Here is a 15,663-nt window from a genome sequence, read left to right as displayed (position 1 = left end):
TTCTTTGCAGTCCTCACCATGAAACCTGGTGCTTTCGGTGAAGTCAGCCTGTTTTCCTTGCCACAACTTTTTGCAGAGAACCTACCTTTGGGGCAGACCCGGAACGTGGGTTCCTTGAGGGGAGTTACTAAATTGAGTTCCAGGTATGCCTAGTATGCAATGGTGGGGTTTATAGAATAGTCATTCACAGAATAAGTTTGGGGGGGGGGGGGGGGGGAGTTTCCACAGGACCCTTACAGAGAAACTGCATATTTTCGCTTCCCAGTTAGAATTAGATTATGTTTGAACGGAAGTTAGAACTAGCTAAAATGTTGAAGACGAAGGCTACTTCTGATCCAGTTGTATTCAAATAAAGAAAAAAGCGAATATAAGAAAATAATGCGGTAGATCATAGCAGCTGAAGGCTGATTCTGTCCCCAATGCAAAAGCATAATTGGGACATCCCAGTTGTACGCCCTGGGATTGGGGCAGCACTGAGCAGGCTAGCTTGACTGAGGAGAGCACACAAGCTGCAGGGCCTGGGAGGGCCTAACACTGGAGGCCACCTCAGTCTCCATCTTCAGGCTCTAGCCCAGGTTCCTCATGACTGTCCTCAAAGTACCTTCTCACATCACACTCACCTTTAGATGTACTTTCCCTTTCAGAAATCCGAGCTATCCAGCCTTATTGTTAAATTTTGTTTGGTATTGTGCCTAACTGCCTGCAGAAGAAAGCAGGGACTGTGTCTTCTTTTGTTTTCCTCAAAATGCATCTGAAGTACTAGGTGCTCATGAATGTCCTGTTTTAATTGATTTCATTGTAATCTCCATAGGGGAAAGGACAATGACTGTCTTGTACTACACTTTATCTTCAACAACTGACCTTAGCCTAACACATAAATTTGTATTGAATGAATAACTCAGGTAGAAGGTATCTGTCAAATGTGGCTGTTGTGTTGCTCCCAGCAGAGGAGGTAAACCTAAATTCTGACTCATTACAATTTTTGGAAACATTATAATGATAAGTCACTCAATGAGCAAATGAATGAAGGAATAACCCAATACCAAATGGATTTTTTGAGAACCAATTTACCAAGTAGGTGTTGTGCTGAGAACTAAAGGTGAGTTTCTAGAGAAAGTTAGAAGCCTGGACACAAGACAAAGATGAGTGACCAGAGAAGTGGCAAGATGAAGAGCCTGGGCCCTGTCCTTCAGCCTGTCCACATCTGGAGACATCGATACTCTCATTAACCATCTATAAGACAGTGGTGGACAGTTATTCATTATATCTTCAGGCCAATCAGTAACTATGGAAAACAAATTGTAAAAGTGCACATTTGCATTTTAAAAATAACTTCTGTTTATAAAATTAATATGTGGATATCTAAGTCTAACAAGGGAGCAAGTGAAAATCATCTGTAAATATTCCTGCTACAAAGAAATGTATAAAATAATACATTTATTAAAAATCACATAGCCTAGACCAGAGCGGCTCACTTGGTTGGACATCATCCACGAAGTAAAGGGTCGTTGGTTTTATTCCCAGTTATAGCACATGCCTAGGTTGTGGGTTCAGTTTTCAGACAGGGCATGTATGAAGGCAACCAATTGATTTTTGTCTCTCTCACTGATGTTTTTCTCCCTTTCTTTCTTCCTCCCTTTCCCTCTCTAAAAATAAGTAAATGAAATCTTTTTTTAAAAGTCACATAGCTGTGGTCACAGGAGAAATGAGAAATGAATAGGTAACTGAAAACAAGGCAGTGAGCTTGAAAGCTGCTGATGGGACCTTCCAGAGAGATTAGTGGTCCTGTAAACCTTGATCTACTTCTGGTTTTACACCAAACCATTAGGACCCTCAGAAATTGAAACTGACACCACTGTGTGAAGTTGAAACATTTAAAAGATTTGCACCCTATGTGAAACGGCAAACTACAAAAAAAAACATGGATGAGCACTAACAGAAGACAAAAAAAGTTCTCTGTGCTTGGCTCTGAGCGCAGGATAGTGAGAGGGGAGTTGATGTGGAAAAGAATACTCTTCCCCGAGAATCAGAAACCCCAGGTTTGTGCATGATTCTGGCCAGGCTTTCCCAGAATAATCCAAAATTTGTCCTGGAGTCTGCATTTTAACATACAGTAAAAGAAATCTGTCCAATGAGTAGATGTGGAAACTGAGACATTCTATTAAGTGATTGAAGAGTCAATGACAAGAGAAAATGTATACTTGGGAGGATTTAATAAGGGGGAAGCTTTGCACAGTGGCAGTATCTTAGCCATTGAGGTTTATCTAAGGTGCTATTATTGCTAATTAATAGGGAAAAGGCAAATAACATGTCATTTGAGTGTCTGCATTTCACACTTTGAATTAAGTTCATTCTTTTATAAAAAGCAACAAAACCCAGATCTGTATGAATAAAAAAAAAAAGTCTAAGACTAAAAACATGAAAATAAAGTAAGGATGTTCAAAGTGTTATCTTGGTTAAGTATTACCTCTAGTATTATAAGTCAACTTTATTTAGAAATAATTTGCATACAATAAAACATACACTTTAAAAAATGGTCCCAGGGCTCTGGGATTTATAAAGCAAACATAAATCCTATTTGGAGCAACACTACCAAAACCTATCTCAGCCAATGGGAAAGAAGAAAGCTAAGTAAAGCCTTCACACAAAGAATTCACATATATTCATGGGAATGTGCCATTGTAAGAAAGATCAGCAGAAGGATCACAATACCAAGAATGTCACACATAAAGAAGTCCATTAAAATGGGAAATAACTTCTGTTCAAGATGGTGGCTTAGGCCTTCCAGCCAAGATGGAGTTGTAGGTAGATACACTTTGCCTACACACACAACCAAAAAAGGACAATAACAAATTTAAAAACAAAAAAAATAGCCACAACTGTCGAAAATTGAACTGTATGGAAGTCCAACAACAAAATTAAAGAAGAAACATTCATCTAGGTGGGTAGGAGGAGCAGAGACAAGCAGCTGAGGCAGAGAGGACTGGCAGCAAGGTGGTGGCTAGAGAACTGGCAGGGTGGGTGCTGTGCAGCTGGTGAACTGAGCAGTCCCACATTTACATGTGGGTAACTGGGAGAAACAACTGGGGAGCAAGACAGAAGGCACAACACAGGGTTCTAGTGTGGGGAAATAAAGCCTCAAAACCTCTGACTGAAAAAGCTATAGGGGTTGTGGTGGCAGGAGAAACTCCCAGCCTCACAGAAGAGTTTGTTGTAGAGACCCACAGGGTCTTAGAACATAAACAAAACCATCCTCCCAAGAATCAGCACCAAAAGGGCCCAATTTGCTTGTGGGTAGCAAGAGAAGTGACTGAAGTCGGCCAAGAGCCCAGTAAGCAGTATTGTTCCCTCTTGGATCCTCCCCTACATACATCATCACAACACAGCCATGTGGGTTGCCCAACCTGGCCAATACCTAAGGCTTCACCCCTTACTATGTAACAGATGCACTGAGACTAAAAAATATGGCCCAAATAAAAGATCAAAGCTCCACAAAAAGTAACACTAAGCAATGAAGAGAGAGCCAACCTATCAGATGCACAGTTCAAAACACTGGTAACCAGATTCATCACAGAATTGGTTGAATATGGTTGCAAAATAGAGGAAGAAGTGAAGTCTGTGAAAAGTGAAATAAAGGAAAATGAATGGGGACCCAACAGTGAAGGGAAGGAAACCCAGACTCAAATCGATGATTTGGAGCAGAAGAAATAAACATTCGACAAGAACAGAATGAAGAAACAAGAATTCAAAACAATGAGGAGTGACTTAGGAACCTCTGGGACAACTTTACATTCCAACATCTGAATCTTAGGGGTGTGAGAAGAAGAAGAACAAGAAATTGAAAACTTACTTGAAAAAATAATGCAGGAGCACTTCCCTAATCTGGCAAAAGGAAATAAACTTCTAGGAAGGCCAGGAAGCTCAGAGAGTTCCAAAGAAGTTGGACCCAAGGAAGCATGCACCAACGCACATCATAATTACATTAGCCAAGATTAAAGATCAAGAGAGAATCTTAAAAGCAGCAAGAGAAAAGGAGACAGTTACAAAGGAGTATCCACAAGACTAGCAGCTGATTTCTCAAAAGAAATCTTGCAGGCAAGAAGGGGCTGGAAAGAAATATTCAAAGTCATGAAAAGCAAGGACATACAACCTAAATTACTCTATCCAGCAAAGCTATCATTTAGAATGAAAGGGCAGATAAAGTGCTTCCCAGATAAGGTAAAGGACTTCATCATCACCAAGCCACTAATTACATAAAATGTTAAAGAGACTTATATAAGAAAAAGAAGAACCTGGTTGGTGTGGCTTAGTGGATTGAGTGCTGGCCTGCAAGCCAAAGGGCTGCCTATTTGATTCCCAGTCAGGACACATGCCTGGGTTGTGTGCCAGGTCCCCAGTAGGGGGCACACTAGAGGCAAACATCCACTGAAGTTTCTCTCCCTCTCTTTCTCCTTCCTCTCCCTCTAAAAATAAATAAAATCTTTAAGAAAACAAAGATTAAAACTATGAACATTAAAATGACAACAAACACAATTATCAACAACTGAATCTAAAAAACAAAAACAAACTAAGCAAACAACCAGAACAGGAACAAAATCATAAATATGGAGATCATAAGGGGAAGAATGGAGAAGGGTGCGGGGATTAATCATCATAAATGGCAGGTACAAAATAGGCAGGGGGATGTTAAGAATAGTACAGGAAATGGAAAGGCCAAGGAACATCTATGCATGACCCATGGAAATGATCTAAGGGTGGGACTGCTGGAGGGGTAGGGGTACTGGGCAGAAGGGGGCAAAATTGGGACAACTGTAAGAGCATAATAAATATACAAAAAAAGAAAAGAAAGAACTCAGTAAAGCTTAATCCATAGGCAATCATAAAAGCTAGTATTTTAGTAACAATGGTTTGATATTCCACTTTAAAATAACTGATTGGTGTGATATTGGTTAATAAAAGTATACAGTTTTCAAGTGTACAATTCTAATATGTGTATTGTATTGTATTGTAAATGATAGCTTTGTTGGATAGAGTAATTTAGGTTGTATGTCCTTGCTTTTCATCTGTGTATTGTATTGTGTGTTCACCACCAAATTCAATTAGCCTCTTTCCATCACCATTTATCCCTCCTATACTTTTCTACTTCCCCTGAACCCTCTGTAATTCCACTTCTTGTTTTCCACATAATTTAAGAGACTAAATTTTGTATATTATTATGTTAAAAAATAGCATTGTTGTAACTGGTTTGTAACTCTAAATGGTTTTTTTTTCTACATAATTTAAGAGACTAATGCATTTAAAAGAATTAAACTTTTTTCCTGGCTGGTGTAGCTCAGTGAATTGAGCACTGGCCTGCAAACTAAAGGGTCTCCAGTTTGACTCCCAGTCAGGGCACATGCCTGGGTTGCAGGCCAGGTCCCCAGTGGGGGCCACGTGAGAGGCAACCACACATTGATGTTTCTCTCCCTCTCTTTCTCCTTCCCTTCACCTTTCTCTAAAAATAAATAAGTAAAATCTTATTTTAAAAAATTTAAGATTTTATTTATTTATCTTTAGAGGGGAAGGAAAGGCGAGAGAGAGAGAGAGAAATATCAATGTATAGTTGCCTCTCGTGCATCCCCTGCTGGGAACTGGCCTGCAACCCAGGCATGTGCCCTGACTGGGAATCGAACCACAATCCCTTGGTTTGCAGGCCCGCACTCAATCCACTGAACTGCACCAGCCAGGGCATTATTTTAAATTTTTTTTAAAGAATTAAACATTTTGGGGGGGGCACACAATGTATAAAGATGTAGTTCTGTGACAACAACAGAAAGAAGTGGGGAAGGAGCTATTAAAGAGAAGAGGTTTTTTTTTTTAATTTGTTGGGGTGACATTGGTTACTAGGGTCATATAGGTTTCAAGTGTACATTTCTGTGATACATGATCTGTGTATTGCATTGTTTGCCCACCTCCCAAAATAAAATCATTTTCTGTCACCATATATTTAGGCTTCTTTACCCTTTATTACCCACCCCCTAGAGAAGAGTTTTGTGTGTTACTAAAATTAAGCTACTATTAATTCAAGTTAGAGCATTATAACTTCAGAATGTAAAATGTAATCCCCATAGTGACCACAAAGAAAACAGCAATAGAATACTTTTAAATGATAAAGAATTTAAACATTTCACTATAAAAACTACAATCAAGCAGAAAAGAAGCCAGTAAAGCAGTAACTGTGGGATAAAAAATGTTATAAGGCATATAAAAAACAAATTACAAAATGACAAGTAAGCCCCTCATTTTCAGTAATTACTTTAAATGTAAATGCATTAAATTCTCCAATCAGAAAACAGAGGTTGGTACAATAGAATGATTGAAAACACAAAATCCATCCCTGGCTGGTGTGGCTCAGAGGATTAAGTGCCATCCTGCAAACCAAAGGGTCACCACTTCAATTCCCAGCCAGGGCACATACATGCCTGGCTTGCTGGCCACGTCCTCAGTATGGAGCACATGAAAGGCAACTACATGTTGGTTTCTTTCCTCTTTTCCCCTCCCTTCTCTGTCTAAAAAAAAAAAAAATAGGAAAGAAAAGAGCTGTGATTCCTTTCACTGAGAACATACTTTCTTTTAAGGAACCGCAGTTGTGTGGATGTGGGTAGACTTTTTACACTGGGATGAGTTACTCCAGCATTTTTACCTACACATTCTGAGTCAGTTGGGCACTTCAGTCCTTTCAGCAGAACCTGCCTTAGGCACTTAACCTTTCATGGCTCAGGTGTGCCAAGACAAAAAAAAAAAAAAAAAAAAGGCCCAAATGAAAGGACAGATCAAAGCTCCAGAAAAAATACAACTAAGCGATGAAGAGAGCCAACCTATCAGATGCACAGTTCAAAACACTGGTAATCAGGATCATCACAGTACTGGTTGAATTTGGTCACAAATTAGATTAAAAAATGAAGGCTATGCAAAGTGAAATGAAGGAAAATGCACAGGGAACCAATAGTGATGAGAAGAAAATTGGGACTCAAATCAGTGTAGTGGACCAGAAGGAAGAAAGAAACATCCAACCAGAAAAGAATGAAGAAACAAGATTCAAAAAAATGAGGAGAGGCTTACGTACCTCCAGGACATCTTTAAACGTTCCAACATCCGAAGTATAGGGGTACCAGAAGGAGAAGAGGAAGAGCAACAAGTGGAAAAGTTATTTAAACAAATAACAAAGGAGAACTTCCTCAATCTGGCAAAGGAAATAGACTTTCAGGAAGTCCAGGAAGCCCCAAGAGTCCCAAAGAAGTTTGACCCAAGGAGGAACACACCAAGGCACATCATACTTACATTAGCCAAGATTAAAGATCAGGAGAGAATCTTAAAAGCAGCAAGAGATAAGGAGACAGTTACCTAGAAAGAAGTTCCCATCAGACTGTCAGCTGATTTCTCAAAAGAGACTTTGCAGCAGGAAGAGGCTGGAAAGAAGTATTCCTAGTCATGAAAGGCAAGGACCTACATCCAAGATTACTCTATCCAGCAAAGCTTTCATTTGGAATAAAAGGGCAGATAAAGTGCTTCTCAGATAAGGTCTAGTTAAAGGAGTTCATCATCACCAATTATATGAAATTTTAAAGGGATTTATCTAAGAAAAAGAAGATAAAAATATGAACAGTAAAATGACAATAAACTCACAGTTATTAACAACCACACCTAAAACAAAAACAAAAACAAAAACAAACTAAGCTAACACTAGAACAGGACCACAATCACAGAAATGGAGATCACATGGAGGGTTATCAGCAGCGGAGTGGGAGGGGGAGACAGGGGAGATAGGTACAGGGAATAAGTAGCATAAATGGTCAGTAGAAAATAGACGGGGAGGTTAAGAATAGTATAGGAAATATAGAAGGCAAAGAACCTATATGCATGACCCATGGACATGAACTAAAGCGGGGGAATATGGGTTGGTGGGGGATGTGGGTTAGAGGGGGTGTGCAGGGTGGAGGGGAATAAAGGGGGGAAATGGGACAACTGTAATAGCACAATCAATAAAATATATTATTTTAAAAAATAAAGTGAAAATAAATTAGTAAAATCTTTATTTTAAAAAATTGAGGGGAGTGGGGTGGTGGCAAGATGGCAATGGATTGCGATAGATTAAGAGAGTTAATCTTGCAATGCCTTCCAGTACCAAGCTGAAAATAAAAATACAGAAGGGAACATCCACCCAAAATAAACAACTGAGGACTACCTAAGGAGGAGATACTCAATCAAGGATGGATGGAAACCACCTCATGACTGGTAGAAAGGGCAGGGATGCAAAAGGGACCAGCACCACTTTCATGGGTGGTGACTGACACCAATTTCACGGGCGGTGGTGGAGGTGACAGCATGGCTGAGAGATCTTCCTCTGGATAGGAGTGAGGCCTGGACCTCAGACCTGGCTCCCAAGCACAGAGTGCCAGTGTTGGGATTACCTGCCCACGTAGCATCCAGCAGTGAAGGATCATGGGGTTTTTTTGTCTATGGGAGAAACACTGAGACTGCTGGAGACTAAGCCACCTTTTTTTTTTCTTTCTTTTGTTCTAATGGACCAATGCACAGATTTTGCCTTCTCAGACACTCATCTTTGGCTCCGGCAAAGGGAGGGGCATCATGGTCTGCAGTCACACGAGGAGAGCCTGGAGTGGGAGGCTTGGGGAAGAAATCTGTGAAGGGGCTGCTGGGTTCCTGGTGCTTGAATATAAAACCATACCACAGCAGCCATTTTTTTTCTTGAGGAAAAGCAAGCCCCTCCCAAGGGAAAAACAATAACTTCACCCTGTGGACAAAGTGTTTGTCCCAGCCTCTGAGTGCCTTCTAGCCACATTCTCCAGAATCTCACTTGCCACACCTCTGAAATCCTGTTTTCCTCACCCAGCATCTTTCTCACTTTCCCTCAACCTGCATCTCATCCCCTGCAGAGGAGACAGCAGCATAGACGAACTCAGGGGTGTTAGACACTGGCATTAGGACATGGCCATTCCATACACTTTCCCAGGAACCAAACTGGTGCTTCTCCCTCACCAGAGACCCTAGAAAGGCCAAACTCTGAGCACTGGAGGACCCACCAGCTACCCTACTCTGGGCTTCTTCACCCTGCCATGTTCAGGGAAATAATCTGTGGCAGACTCAGATGTGAAAACACACCCACTTTCTTCCCTGAAGTCTGAACAGCACCTTCCACATGAAATCCAGGTCCCATCCTCCAAGTTCCACCAGAAGCCCTCTTAGAAACTGGATCAGCAGTTAGAGTAAGACAAATGTAAGGACTGCAGGGAGAGGCAGTTGGAGGCAGTAACTGTGGTACTTTTGGTTGTTAGATGACCCACCCTGGGCCTTATGCTGTAAAAAGCCAACAATGCAGAGCAGCAAGAATGACCCTGGATGCAGCCAAACCTGAATAAGGCAGCCAAAGACTGTGGATTGCTTATACCTTTGGACAGGCTACCTAGAGCTAGATGGGGATAGCATATAACATTGGCTTACACCAATTTCAGAACACCAGTCATATCCAGAAGAAGAAGCCAGCAAGCATGCACTAAACTCTGCTGAGAGGAATTTCACCTTATTCTTTTTCATTATTTGAGTTATTTTTTTCTCTCACATAGCTTTTTAACATTTTTGTTTTTCTTCAGTTTTCTCCCTAATTTTTCACTATTTTAATCTAAGACCATATTTTACTCTTCCTTTTTCTTACTCCATTTGCCTTCCTCCTTCCCTTTCTTATTTTTCATATTAAATTTTATTTTTTCCCTTTCTTCACCTTGTTACTATCCTTATGCTTATTATTTCCCCTCCCTTTATCCTCTCAAAATCATTTTTCTTTCCATTAGTCATCTCATATTCTTTTTTTCTTTCATTTATTATTATTCTTTTTCCACCTTCATTAAGCTTTGTGCATTTGTCATTAATATTGGTGTTGTTGGGGAATTACTGTTGTAGGTCTTGTCCTCTGTGCTGTTTTGTTCTGTCATCACCTGTACAACAGCATATAATATGTGGTCAGTGTTGAGACAGTCAGCCAGCTGTAGGGGAGAACCCACCAACAAACCAGACCATAACATTCAAAACCGAAATACAACAGGAGAGCCCAGGTAAACTTCATAAAGAGCATTCCTATAACAACTAGCTCAGGAGATGAAGCAGACTGCACTATGAGTTCCACAGGACTCCTACCACTGAAGGCCACCCCAGGAAGACAGGAATCAAAGCATGTCAATCTAACAAACAAAAGGAGTCACCTATAATGGGGAGACAAAGAAACAAACCACTATTGAAAGTAAAGAAGGAATCCATAGAAAAAGAGCCAAATTAAATTGAGGCAAGCAATTTATCAGTCATAGAGTTAAAAGTAACAGTTATAAGAATCTGCAAAGAACTCAGTGAGAGCTACAAGGAACTGGTGGGAACTACATCAGCATGAAAAGGGACACAGAAACTATTAACAAGAATGAGGTGGAAACAAAGAATACAATATCCAAAATGAAGAATATAATAGAAGGAATTAAAAGCATGCTAGATGAAGCAGAAGATCAAATCAGTGAGTTGGAAGACAAAGTAAAAAAAAAAGAGTCAAAAAAATGAAGATAGTTTAAGGGAGATTTGGGACAACATGAAATGTAACAATATTCACATCATAGGTATAGGGAACCTGTCCGTGTGGCAATAGTGAATGTAGCTCAGCCCTGGTCTGGAAAACCAACAGGCATGAGGCAGCACGCAGGAGCCAGGCCCACAGATTGGCTTTCTAATTGGGAGTCAAGCCTGCATTATATCTAGGCTGCTTTGGGGCTTGATTTTGCTAAAACTCCCTCACCCTGAATTAATGTAGAAAATGTTTAATGCATATCTTTGAAGTAACTTCCTAAAGTCTGTGCTAGACTTCCCAAGGACAGAGTGTAACTGTTCAACCACTTTTTTCCTTGCATTTGCAACATTCTTTTCTTTATTATCTGTACATGGTAATCACCTAAAGCAAACCTGTGTGTAAAAAATGAGGACCTTCCTTGATGTAATGCTTCCAGAAAAGCAATAAAAGCCTGTCCAGGCAAAGGTTGGGATGCTCTCTCACTCAGAGAGTGGGCATGCCATCCCTTTTCATCACAGACTGCTGCAGACCATGTGAATTTGTTCATTGCATCCACAACACTACAACACTGCTGGTCAGAGTCCACATCACATAGAAATAACATAAGGGGAAGAAAGGGAGCAAGGGATAAAAAAGCCTGTTTGAGGAAATAACAACAGAAAACTTTCCTAACTACTTGAAGGAAAAAATTACACAATTTCAGGAAGCACAGAGAGTCTCAAAATGATTCCAAAGAGGCTCACACCAAGACACATCACAACTAAAATGGCAAATTTTAAAGACAAAGAGAGAATCTTAAAAGCATCAAGGGAGAAACAGCTAGTAACATACAACAAAGCTCTGATAAGGCCACCAGCTGATTTCTCAACAGAAACACTACAAGTCAGAAGAGACTGGCATGAAATATTCCAAGTAGTAAAAAGCAAAGATCTGCAACTAAGACTACTCTATCCAGCAAGGCTCTCTTTTAAATAGGTGAAATAAAAATAAATAAATAAAACAATAGTAAGTGAAATAGGTGAAATAAAGAGATTCCCAGACCAAAAAAAATGGCTAAAAGAGTACAACTCCACCAAACCAGCATTGCGAGTAATGCTAAAGGCACTACTGTAAGAAGACAAAAGGGGGGGGGGAACAAATGTAGAAAGTTAAGAATGGCCATGAATAAGTACCTATCAATAGTAACCTTCAACATAAATTGAATAAATGTCCTAATCAAAAGATATGGGGTATCCCTGGCTGGTGTGGCTGAGTGGATTGAGTGCTGGCCTATGAACCAAAGAGTCACAAGTTTGATTCCCAGTCAGGGCATATGCCTGGGTTGCAGGCCAGGTCCCCAGTAGGGGGTGCATGAGAGGCAACAACACATTGATATTTCTCTCCCTCTCTTTCTCCCTCCCTTCCCCTCTATCTAAAAATAAATAAATAAAATCTTTAAGAAAAAAATACATGGGGTAGCTGAATGGATGAGAAAACATGACTCACAAACAGCTAAGTCTCTGTTCCTCATACTTAACAGGCGAGAACAGACCAAATAATGGCTCAAGAAGATCTTAAAGCCCCAGAGCCCATAACTCTAAGTGATGAAGAAATAGCAAAACTTTCAGATGCACAGTTCAAAACACTGCTGATCAGGATGCTCACAGAACTTGTGGATTTTAGTCACAAATTAGAGGAACATATGAAGGCCAAACTAATTGAAATGAAGGGAATTGCACAAGAAACCAATAGTGATGAAAAGGAAACTGGGACTCAAATCAAGGGAGTGAACCAGAAGGAAGGAAAAAAATGACCAAACAGGAAAATATGAAGAAACAAGAATTTTAAAAAAACGAGGAGAGGCTTAGGAACCTCCAGGACATCTTCAAATGTGCCAACATCTGAATTGTAGGGGTATCAGAAAGGGGAGAGGAAGAGCAACAAGTGGAAAACTTATCTGAACAAACAATAAAGGAGAACTTCCTCAATCTGGCAAAGGAAATAGATTTCCAGGAAGTCCAGGAAGCCCCAAGAGTCCCAAAGAAGTTGGACCCAAGGAGGAACACACCAAGGCACATCATAATTACATTACCCAAGAATAAAATGAAGGAGAGAATTCTAGAAGCAGCAAGAGATAAAGGGAAAGTCACCTACAAAGGAGTTCCCATCAGACTGTCAGCTGATTTCTCAAAAGAGACCTTAGAGGCAAGAAGGGGCTGGAAAGAGGTATTCCAAGTCATGAAATCCAAAGACCTACAACCAAGATTACTCTATCCAGCAAAGCTTTCATTTAGAATGGAAGGACAGATAAAGTGCTTCTCAGATAAGATCAAATGCAAGGAGTTCATCATCACTAAGCCCTTATTATATGAAATATTAAAGGGACTTATCTAAGAAAAAGAAGATAAAAAAGATGAACAGTGAAAGGACAGCAAACTCACAGTTATTAAGAACCACACCTAAAACAAAAGCAAACTAAGGCGACAGCTAGATCAGGAGTGGAAACATAGAAATGAAGATCACCTGGAGGGTTAGCAACAGGGGAGTGAGAGGAGGAGAAGGGGGGAGAAGGTACAGAAAATAAGTAGAATAGACGGTAGGTAGAAAATAGATGGGGGGAGCAAGGATAGTATGGGAAATATAGAATCTAAAGAACTTGAGACAAGTGGTCATAAACTAAAGGGGGGGGATTGTGGGGGCAGGAGGGTGCAGGGTGGAGGGGAGTGAAGGGGGAATAGAACAACTGTAATGGCATAATCAATAAAGTCAAATAAAATTTTAAAAAAGAAAAAGAAAACATGACTCACATAGATGCTGTCAACAAGAGACACATCTCAGAACAAAAGATGTACACAAGGTGAAAATGAAGGGATGGAAAAATATTTTATTGAAATAAACATAAAATCTGGGGTAACAATACTTTTATCAGAAAATAGACTTCAAAACAAAGGCTGTAACAAGAGACAAAGAAGGTCACTACATAATACTTAGAGTAGTCCAACAAGAGGATATAAACCTTGTAAACATATATGCACCCAATATAAAAGCACCTAAATATGTAAAGTCAATCTTGGCGTACTTTAAGAAAGAAACTGACAGTGAGACAGTCTTTGCAGAAGATTTTAACACCACAGTGTCAACAATGGATAAATCTTCCAAACAAAAAATCAACAAAGATGCTGTGGCATTAAATTACACCCTATATCAAATGGACTTAATCGATATTTGCAGAACATTTCATCCCCAGAAAGTAAAATATACGTTCTTCTCAAATGCATATGGCCCATTTTCAAAGACAGACCACATGGTAGGACACAAAACGAGCTTTAACAAATTCAAGAAAATTGAAATCATATCAAGCATTTTCTCAGACACAATGGCTTTAAAGTACACACCAACCTCAAGAAAAAAAAGTCAAAAACACTCAAATGCACGGAGGCTGAATAACATGTTATTAAATAATGAATGGATCACCAATGCGATCAGAAAGAAATCAAAAAGTATCTGGAAACAAATGAAAATGAACAGACAACAACCCAAAACCTATGAGATACAGAAAAAGCATTCCTGAGAGAGAAATTCATAGCATTACAAGCCTATGTAAAAAATATAGAAAAATCTCAAATAAACAACCTAACCCTACATCTACCAGAACTGGAGGAACAACAACAAACAAACCCAGAATGAATAGAAGGAAGGAAATAATCAAGATTAGAACAAAATTAAATGACATAGAAACTAAAAAAAAAAAAAAACCTCAAAAGATCAATGAATCTAGGAGCTGGTTCTTTGAAAACAAAACAAAAAAAAATTGACAAACCTTTATCCAGCCTCATCAAGAAAAAAACGTGAGAGGACACAAATAAAATCAGAATGAAAGAGGAGAAGTAACAACTGATACCACAAAAATACAAAGGATTGTAAGAAATTAACTATGAACATCTATATGCCAAGAATTGGACAACCTGGGTAAAAATAGATAAATTTCTACAAACATACAATCTTCCAAAACTGTATCATGAGAAATCAGAAAATCTGTATAGACAGGTAACAACTAGCAAAATTGAAGCACTAATCAAAAAACTCCCAACATACAAAAGCCCTGGACCAAACAGCTTCAGAGGTAAATTTCAAAGATGAGCTAACACCAATCCTTCTCAGACTATTCCAAAAAATTCAAGAAGAGGAAAGACTCCCAAACTCTTTTTACAATTTCAAAACCAGCTAAAACCCTGGCTGGTGTAGCTCAGTGGATTGAGCGTGGACACGTGAACCAAAGGATTGAGGTTCAATTCCCAGTCAGGGTACGTGCCTGGGTTGCAGGCCAGTTCCCAACAGGGGGTGCACAAGAGGCAACCATACATTGATGTTTCTCTCCCTCTCTCCTTCCTTTCCCTCTAGAGATAAATAAAATCTTTAAAAAAACAAAACAGAAAAACAGCTGCCCTGGCTGGTGTAGCTCAGTGGATTGAGCACAGGCCTGCAAACCAGAGGATCCCGGTTCGATTCCCAATCAGGGCACATGCCTGGGTTCTAGACCAGTTCCCTGCAGGCCAGGTCCCAGCAGGGGATGCTCAAGAAACAACCATACATTAATGTTTCTCTCCCTCTCTCCTTCCCCTCTAAGGAAAAATAAATAAAATCTTTCAAAAAAAAGAAGTTTACCCCTGGCTGGTATAGCTCAGTGGATTGAGCGCGGGCCTGCGAACCAGAGGATCGCAGTTCAATTCCCACTCAGGGCACATGCCTGGGTTGCAGGCCAGTTCCCGGCGGGGGACCCACGAGAGGCAACCATATATTGATATTCTCTCCCTCTCTCCTTCCCTTCCCCTCTAAAGATAAATAAATAAAATATTTTTTAAAAAAAGAAGTTAAGCCCTGGCTGGTGTAGCTCAGTGGATTGAGTGCGGGCCTGCAAACCAGAGTATTGCAGTTCGATTCCCAGTCAGGGCACATGCCTGGGTTGCAGGCCAGTTCCCGGCAGGGGACACACGAGAGGCAACCATACATTGATATTTCTCTCCCACTCTTTCTCCTTCCCTTCCCCTCTCTCTCTCTCGAAAAAAAAAATTTAAAAAAAA

This window comes from Artibeus jamaicensis, unplaced genomic scaffold (assembly GCF_021234435.1).
Source record: "Artibeus jamaicensis isolate MK-2021 breed Jamaican fruit bat unplaced genomic scaffold, CSHL_Jam_final scaffold_286, whole genome shotgun sequence".
NCBI classification, from domain to species: Eukaryota; Metazoa; Chordata; class Mammalia; order Chiroptera; family Phyllostomidae; genus Artibeus; species Artibeus jamaicensis.
Note: the sequence above shows the minus strand (reverse complement) of the source record.